The following is a 9,520-nucleotide window of genomic DNA, read 5'->3' as shown; positions in this document are numbered from 1 at the left end:
GCATGTGAGTAATCTGCCATCATGTCAGTAAATACCGTTTAAATAAAAGCATAATTACATGGGCGAGCACGAAAAACTGAGCAAGTCTTTCTGGTGTCTGTCTGTGCACTTAATGCTCAATGAATTATTACATTCCTAGTGTGCTATTCATAGACTCACTACTAATGTAACAGTACCAAACCCATGTTGGGAGAGACAGTAATTGTAAATAAACAGGCAAGTTTGTACAGTGGTCAGGTCACACTTCATGGCAAACATTCCCCTATCATGACTTGCTTTTTTTTTCTCAGGGTGACTAACTCAATAAACATTCCAGCGCTGGACATTGCACCGTCAACAAAAAGTGAAACCGTTTTCTCTAAACATATCTCATATCTGTCTTCCTCACATCAAGCAGTTGTTTGATGGAGTACAGTTGACAACACACAGAACCACTGATTAAAAAAAGCATGAATCTATTAATATTAGTCATAGCTGAAGATGGCCTGAGTCATAAAAGAACATTGTTTTCACCAACATGGCAATAAGTTTTCTGCTACATGGCTTCAAACTAGAATGAGGAGAAAAACAGCAGGTTTCAAATGAAAAAGATCAAATGTCTTGATGAAAAACAACTCCTAGCTAAAAGCAATCATTTTGGTATTTAGGGCTTATGCATGCCAGCACCTCCGTATTCACCATGTCTCTAGTGTTTTTAAAATTGTGGGCTCCTAAAGAATGTCTCAAATCCCCATTTCCATGTTCTTCTTTTTTCCCCCCCATTTAATTTTGGTATTTGTGGTTGACTGCTTCAGTTATTTTAGTTTCTGTTTACTTGCGGAAAACACTACAGCATTTGTTACCGTGTCTGCTCTCTCTGAAATGGCCTGTTGAAGAGAATGAAGCCACAGATGTCACTAAGAACATCAAACAAAGAGAAATGAAAGGCACCAGAGTGCTTAGGATTGTGGGTAATGAAATGATTGGACGACCCAGCCTGGACCAAAGCCACAGCTGATATATGTCACTTGGGATAAGAGCTGCACCAATAATTACTGATCACAATGTGATGTTTTCATACCAGTATTAATATTAGCCAAATTCAGAGTTTCATGAGCCAATTTATGTCTTGTAAAAGAGAAAAATGACACAATAATTCCATATTTGTAGTCCAGACTCCCCTGAGCCAGGCCATTATGGGTACATTGTTCAGCCTGGTCAAATGTGGTTGTTTGAGGAGCACAGTGGAGTGAGTTTTGCGGTGAGGAGACTGTTTACAATGGACGGAGGAAGACCCCTGTGGAGAGAGTTTGCTGCTCTAATAACTAAGGTCCAGTCTCACTACAACACAAACACAACATGAAGGTCACTAAGAACATTGTGCTGAACATTGTGCTTTACTTGTCACTTCTGTGTTGGTGCACAGAAAATTGTCAGAAAAAAATGTGCAAAATTGTACCTTTAGGGGCACATCAACTTGTCACAGAGGCTGAACCCTTAAAGGGACAACTTAAAGGTTTATTGTAGTACCTTAAGGGTACATACGGTTCAGTATGCTTTCTGTACAGCAGAGGGAAAACATTTAAAGCAACAAAGCACTTTTCCTCTTTGGTCCCCCTACAGGTCGGAAGCGGAATTGTCCATTACCGCTGTCGTAAATAATTTAGCCTACCACAGGCTATCTTCACACGCACGCTATTTGTTTATCCACCGGCTTTGGAAATAACGATGTCCACAGACAAGGTAGAGTATGTTGCAAGATTTTATGAAAATATGATGTATTGCGATATCAGAAACGAAGAAAAACTAAATAATGACATTACTTGCTATTTTTTTGCTATTGTAACGCTTGCCGTAAAGCAAGTCAAATTTGTAGTTTCTTATGTCTCATTCGAACAGATCTGCTACCTGATCTGGCAAACTTGCATAGTGCGGTTATGTTATGACTTGATGAACCACTGAAACGATTTTGGAAACACTATTTTAAGGTACAAAATAATCTTTGGTGTTGCTTTAATTTAGTTTATTTTTTCTGTCAATGCAACTGGTCGCAACATACTCTTTGTACTGCAGTTTATATTGCTGTTGTAAATAGAGAAGGAGATTTGAATGCAAAATATTTGAGCAAAATGTAAATTTATTTAGAATTATTGCGCTTTCATTCTATCGCGCTCCTATCATGCTGGCGCTCCTCCGTCAATAAAGTCAGTGAAGTTTAATGAAGACTTGCTTGCTGTGGATGAGCCTTTATGCAAAATGTAAATACTGGACTTTATAACATTTACAGAGAATGATATGTCTTACGGTTATATCATTCTCTGTAAATGTTAGAAAGTTATGCGCTGAGGAAAACAGGTCTCAAATGCATTAAGCAGCACACGCATCTGACAAGAGGTGTATAAAAAAGATCAGCATGTTCAAGTAGTCACGTGACTATAGAAAAACATTCTGTGAATCAGGTCTGACAGCATTTTAACCACTGCACAAAACTCTGCTAAATCCTTCAAATAACAGCCTCTTTGCAAAGCCTGATGATATGAGTGGTTCACTTTCACAATCAGTAATGGAATGTGCAGCTCAAAATGGAGTAAAATGATCTTACAACCATTATTAGTCCGTACAATTGCATCATTCCAGTGACGTAAATGATGAGTTTCAACAGCCATTACTCCAGTCTTAAGTGACATATGATTCTTCAGAAATCATTCTAATATGCTGATTTGGTGCTCAAGAAACATTTCTTCTTATTATCAATGTTGAACAGTTGTACTGCTTAATGTTTTTGTGAAAACTGATATTTTTTTCTGGATTCTTTGATAACTAGAAAGTAAAAAAGAAGAGCATTTATTTAAAATATAAATATTTTGTAAAACTATAAATGTCTTTGCTCAGTTTAATGCATCCTTCCTAATTTCTTCTTTTTTTTTTTTTTTTAATAGTGACAGCAAACTTTTGAATGGTAGTGTATATATGTGCCTACGTCTCGTTCCATTTCTGTGTAACTACATTTCCCAGCATCCTCTTCAACACAAAGCCATCTGAACTAATTTGCTTCAGCAGTCACTTTTTCTTTGTACTAATTGCACTCACTTAAACAGTGATTACCTGACCTTCATAAGAGCACTAATGCCTCCTCCGGTTAATATCAGCCTCCCTTTTCCTCTCTTATTTCTTCTCTGACACACATACGCACGCACATGCACACGCACACATTAGGCTGCTGTATCTGAGTATGTGCCTCAGGGCTTCTCCGGCAGAGTGAAAGAGAAAAGCTTTGGCCATCACAGCTGTTCCCAATGCTTTAGTCCCCATTGCTCAGCAACAGAGAACAAAACAAAAGCACATCCCTCCCCTCCAACCCTTTCCATCTCCTCCCATCCTCTCCAGCACCACTGCCACATTGCAAACCGTTCGCTCTGCCCCTGCTCACACACACACACACACACACCCCTTCTGTCCTCATACCCTCACCCCTCCCACCATCCTCACACACAAACACCAAGTCCTTTGTCCACATTCACTTGGCAAAATATATATATATTCTGCACTAACAGTGATTAGTAGTCTAGCCAGAACAGTAGTAGGAACAGCAAACAACTCATGTTCTGCTGAAGCAAACCATTAACTAAACAAATCAAAGTGAATCACCATTCAAACTTTTTTTGTCGCTGCACTGTTTCACTTGCTGAATAACTTAGTAAGGTAAACACATTGTAACAGGTCTAATCTGTCAACATAAGTTTAGGAAAGACAGACTGAATATATGAGGCTAAAAGAAAATATGCAATTTTATATGGACTATGTCTCAACAATGGCTGCAAAATTCCCATATATTCAGCAAAAGCGTGGGCCCAGGCTAAATGTAAACACGAAGAGCATTACTTTAACTGACATGGTAAATCTAACATTGGCATGAAACATTGAAGGCATTTTTAAGGTTTCTTGCCCTCCCTGGCAGATATATTGCTAGTCACACAGGGAGGCCGAGCCACAAAAAAGTGGTCCAAAATCGTCCAATATTAGTTTAATAAATGTCTGATAACTGATAAGACACTTATATATTGTGCATCCATAGTAGGGGTGTGTGATATTGACAAAAAATTATATCTTGATATTGAAATATTAAATGATTATTTAAAAAGAAAAGAAAAGGAAATGATACTTTATTAAACTAAAACCACCAGTAAGTTTCATAGATTCATTCAGGAATGAAGCAAGTGGCAATCTTTGAGAATGAGTCATTGAATCATTGACTTACCCGATCTGTTCAAAAACGTGGATTCATTCAGTAAAGAAACACTGCTGTATTGCTCGGAGACACCATTTTTGTTGGTGAAACAGATGACAATATTGTTTCTAAAATGTAAGTCAATTCATATTAATTTGTTTATTGCACTGTTGTCAATATCACATTTGCAATCATGCTAATATTCAGGTAAATAAAACAGCACTCTTACTTGTGTGATCATTATACACATAAACAAACAATTTTCACTTTTGCCCCCATATCTTAAATGATTGCGATATGATCATAGACAATGCATCTTATACTCCCCTAATCCATAGTGAAAATGCTATAAAACTTTTGGCTTATTTTCTTATTATTATCCCAGATTAGAATGAATTTAGAATGACCAGAACATGACTTTTGACTGTTAAACCCCACTCGAGTTTTGTAAAAAAACATAGACTGTCAGAGGGAGGTTGGTGGTGTCTCTGTCTATATGTTGTACTCAGGCAGGACAGTAAGTAGCTGTCTATCTCTTACTTCCAAACTTTATTTATGTTGGCTACCATGATGAGGTTTAAACAGAAATACAATATGTGTCTCCTATCAGAGCTTTAAGGTACTCAGTTTCCTTGTAGCCAGCTGACAATACCAGTCAAACACCAGGTCACAACGCTGACAACCCACCCAATCAGAAGGGCGGGAACCTCATATGGCACACGGTGCCCACAGCCTTTTCTCACACTCAGCCATGATTTTGACCCTGACACGCTACGTGAACGAGTCGGATTAGATATCGAGCATCTGTTTGATGAAGCAGTGAAGGCGTCTGCCTGGCCTGCCTCTCTCTCTCTGAGACAGCTGCTGTGCTATTAGAGCTAGATGCTCCGATGGTTCACACCTCAACACTGAACACATGATAATAATAAAAAAGTTTCTCTCCATAACCTTCATCTATATCAGTAGTCTTCAACCTTTTCAGGCCAAGGGTCTCCTGCTGGATCAGGCATCCCTGCTACATATAAAACTGAGTGTTGCATTTTAAGCCTGATCTATAATATATGAAAAATGCAACAGTTTATTTACATTGTTATGATGCTTACATAGCAAAGGCATTGCACATTACATTTTAATAAATAAATACATGTTTTTTATGTGGGTGTGATAATGAAACATTTTAAGGTTGAATTAAATGTACTTTTTAATTAAAATTTTATTTTATTTTCAATTAACTTCATTGCAATTAATATTTTACAATAAACAATGCTCTTTTTACAGTAAAAAATTGAAGGGGGAAGTGTCTTACACTGACACGGAAATCTTTCACAGAAATTGGAGATCAAATACTTGGAGGACTACCTGTTGAAGACCCTTGATCTATACATTTTGACTCTTTTCTTAATCATAGAGTTGCAGTATCAGTGCTTTTCAAAAAAACTTAATCAAATTAAGAAAACAGGTCATCATGCCATCAAGAAGTTTTGAAAGACCACTGCTTACAAGAGCGAACTTACTTCAGCACATCAGTTTCACTGTTTCTGTGTTAACTTACTGTACTGAGAGGCCTTTTTGTACAAGATAGTTATTTTACAGCATTTGGCGGTGGAAGAAGTGAAGTTGGCTCAATGCGGTGATAATAGACAGTTTTATAATAAGAGTTGACTTTGCTCCACTCCACAGACATAATGAGGAGGTTGGACGAGAGGGCCAGGCATGTGAGAATGCGCCCTTTATTCCAGAAGCTCAGAGCCTCACTAAAGCCTCTGTTGTGCGGGCCTGGCATACATTTATGACACAGGGCACCAAACCAGCGCCGGTTCTGCGTCTTTGACTACAACATGGGGCTCAGATGTTAACACATGGAGCACACAGTGCAATGAGCCCACAGCAGTTAATCAGCTGATAATTATCCCGTTGGTGTAAACACAATCACGACCACAGGCACCAGAGTGATTGTGGAATGACAAGAGGTTTATTATTTAAGTATTCTGATAAGGTACCAAGTGTGCAAAGTAAACATGGTATAAATCGTAACTAAACTTGCACATCAAGACATATCTGGTATTGGTGGCAGAAAATAAGCTGTGCTTTGTATAGCCTAGTTGTTGAGGAAGGGTTTTGATCTCTCTTACTGTATTCAGCGTCAGTATTATTCAATAATATCAACAATTCACAGCACAATGAGACTGTAGGGAAGAGACCATTTGAAAAGCTACAACAACGCTATGCCTCTGACATACAAAGAGATCAGGCAGCATGCAGGAGTTTAATGCCTATGTAGGCAACTTGTTTCTTTGCATAAGGAAATGAACGAAAGCTAACAGATCAATAAACACATTACAGTAAGAATGGTTTCAAAAGTGGTAATCTTTGGCAAGATAAATTTTGAACTAAATCCATTCTGGAGGATACTGCCACCTTCAATTGTAATATATGTATTTAAATGAAAATTCTGTCATCATTCACATATAAGAAGAATGTATTGCCTGTTATTTTGATTGCAATTAAAGGTACTGACATTTTCAAGTATAAAAAAAAGATTTTTAAAAATGTTTTTAAAGAATTGTTTTTGCTCACCAAGACTGCATTTATTTTATGAAAAATATAGAAAAAAACCTAAACTAAATATTGTGAAATACTACAATTTAGAATAATGTTTTTTTCTTTTTTAATAAATTTTTAAATTAAATATATTCCTGTTGACAAAGCTGAATTCTCAGTATCATTACTCCAGTCTTCAGTGTCACATGATCCTTCAGAAATCATTCTAATATGCTGATTTGGTGCACCCAAGAAATATTTCATTATTATCAATGGTGAAAACAGCGTAACCGTGATTCATTTTTTTCAGGATTCTTTGATGGAACAGAAGTAAAAAAAAAAAAGTTTTTAAAACAGCATTTATTTGAAATAGAAATATTTCACATTTGATCAATATAATGCATCATTGCTGAATAAAAGGTTAAAATTCTTAAAAAAAAGTCTTACTGACCCCAAACTTTTGAATAGTCATGTACAACTCTTGAGTCATTATTCAATGAAAATCTAACTCTCCTTGGTGCATTCGTGAGGAAAAATTTTTTTTTTCAACATGTATGTGAATTTGTTCACAAATCGCAATAATTTGTCTCTTAAAATCCAGTTTTTCTAGGCAAAGCTACTGTTACTTCGAAGATCTGGAATATGGCACACAAATCATATAGGCCACTTTAATGACACCTTTATGGTGCTTTTTCATCCTTTTAAACATTTAAAGCAACATCTGCAGTTCATTGTAATTGTATAGATAGCACAACCAGCAAATTTCTCATTTTTGTGATCAAAGGAACAAATAAAGAATGACATGAGGGTGAGTAAATGATGACAGAATGTTCATTTCAGGGTGAACTGTCCCTGTAAGACATTTTCACTGCAGGTCAGAGATCTTGTGTGTCCAGCAGAAGATGTGTGCTTCAGTGCTTATAGTCATCAGAATTCCCCTGCCTTCTGCAACACACACACACACACACACACACACACACACACACACACACACACGTGTATATCAAAGCAAACCTCAGAGAGAAAAAAAAACACATGCCTGAAAACGTACTACACCACAATATTATTCAATTATCAAATATTACTGATTACAGCTATATATTTAAAAGAAAAATGTTGACATAACAACTATCATGAGACATTATAAATTACCTTATAATTTGTTACATAGAACTTTTCTCTGCACTCAAAGAGCTTTATATGGAAGGGGGAATCTCCTTAACCACAACCAATGTGCAGCATCCACCTGGATGATGCGATGGCAGCCATATTGCACCAGAACATCAGCTTATTGGTGGAGAGGAGACAGATGCCCCTTTTCCACCAAAAAAGAACTGGTTCGGAACTGGTGCTGGTTCAAAGTTGGTTCAACTTGCGAACCTTCTCAGAAAATGTTTGTTTTTCCACTGACTAGAGAGCCCAGTGAACGACGTCGTTACGTCACTGTGTACGTTGCCATACGTCTTAGCTTTCGCCAACTTCAAGCATAACAATTACAATGGCGGACTACATCGTCTTTCTGTAAATGTTTCTCCTGGCTTTTGCGATCCTATATTGGGGTCAGAAGAAGACGTTTAGAACACATTTGTGCTGCTCGTCTGGATTACTATAGACGGAGGTTACGTTCGAGAAGAAGTTCGACAATAACCCCGCCCCCAGCCCCCGACGTAAGCATGACGTGGTAAAAGAACGGTTCTAGTGTAGCAAAGAGTTGGTGCCGCTTTGGAACCAATTTTCCTGGCCGAGAACCGGTTCTTTGGCTGTCGAAACACGAACTGGTTCGTGTGTAGGCACCGGCTCCGAACCGGCACCAGCACTGCCTTGGTGGAAAAGGGGTAAGAGTGAAGAAGCCAATCAGTATATGGGGATGATTAGGAGGCCATGATGATGGACAGAGGCCAATGGGCAAATTTGGCCAGGATGTCGGTGTTACAACCCTATTCTTTTTTCGAAGGACATCCTGGGATTTTTTTTAACGACCACAGAGAGTCAGGACCTCGGTTTAACATCTCATCCAAAGGACGGTGCTTTTTGACAGTATAGCATCCCCATCACTAAATGGGGCCGGGCGTTAGAAACCACACAAGACCATAAGGTGAGCGCCCCCGGCTGGCCTCACTAACACCTCTTCCAGCAGCTACCGAGTTCTCCCAGGAGGTTTCCCATCCAGATACTAACCAGGCTCAACCCTGCTTAGCTTCAGTGGGCAACAAGTCTTGGGCCACATGGTGATATGGCTGCTGGCATTATATGTTGATTCCAAGCCTTTATTTTTTAAACCACTGACAAATGCGAAAACATATGAAACCATTCACACACTAACTCCTCCCTATCCAAATTAAAGAGGTGTTTACAGACAATGCATTCAATCAGAATTGATCATGGATATGCCATTTTTCCACCCCCAACATTCAAACATCTTTAAAAAAAAACATATTTTATACAAGAGCAGAAGACATTTTTTTCTCATGCACAACTTATGCATGCTGCACAAATGTTTCTCATGCTAGAGGGAGGAAGAAAGGCTGCATTGAAAATACGCCAGATAGACAGACAAGAGAAACAGAGAGCAAGTGAGACTGAGATTCTATATCAGGGGTTTTCCTGCATTTTTTTGGAATAATATCTGAAATAATCTGTGTTTTTGTGTGGAAATCACTAAATGCGTTTCCTAACTCAACCACAGTGTGTATGACTGGATAATGCAAAGCTTACTTGTTAAGAATACTTTGTGAACCGCTGAACAATGTATAGACCTAGTGACCCATTTGA

The 9,520-nt window shown here is 38.1% G+C and overlaps 1 protein-coding gene across 3 annotated transcripts in view; it reads right to left on the bottom strand.

Annotated features, from left to right (window-relative positions):
* sertad2b (SERTA domain containing 2b) overlaps positions 1-9,520 on the bottom strand; it is a 41,322-nt gene that overhangs the window by 26,282 nt on the left and 5,520 nt on the right. The window contains exon 2 of one of the 3 annotated variants that reach the window (XR_014603510.1): positions 5,439-7,693. The exons of the other annotated variants lie outside the window; for them this stretch is intronic. The gene's annotated coding sequence lies outside the window, so the exon portion shown is untranslated. Of the gene's footprint in view, positions 1-5,438; positions 7,694-9,520 lie in introns of those variants that run through there. 3 annotated transcript variants of the gene reach the window in all.

This window comes from Abramis brama (assembly GCF_963993115.1).
Source record: "Abramis brama genome assembly, chromosome: 19".
NCBI lineage: Eukaryota > Metazoa > Chordata > Actinopteri > Cypriniformes > Leuciscidae > Abramis > Abramis brama.
Note: the sequence above shows the minus strand (reverse complement) of the source record. Positions and strands in the feature narration are given on the sequence as shown.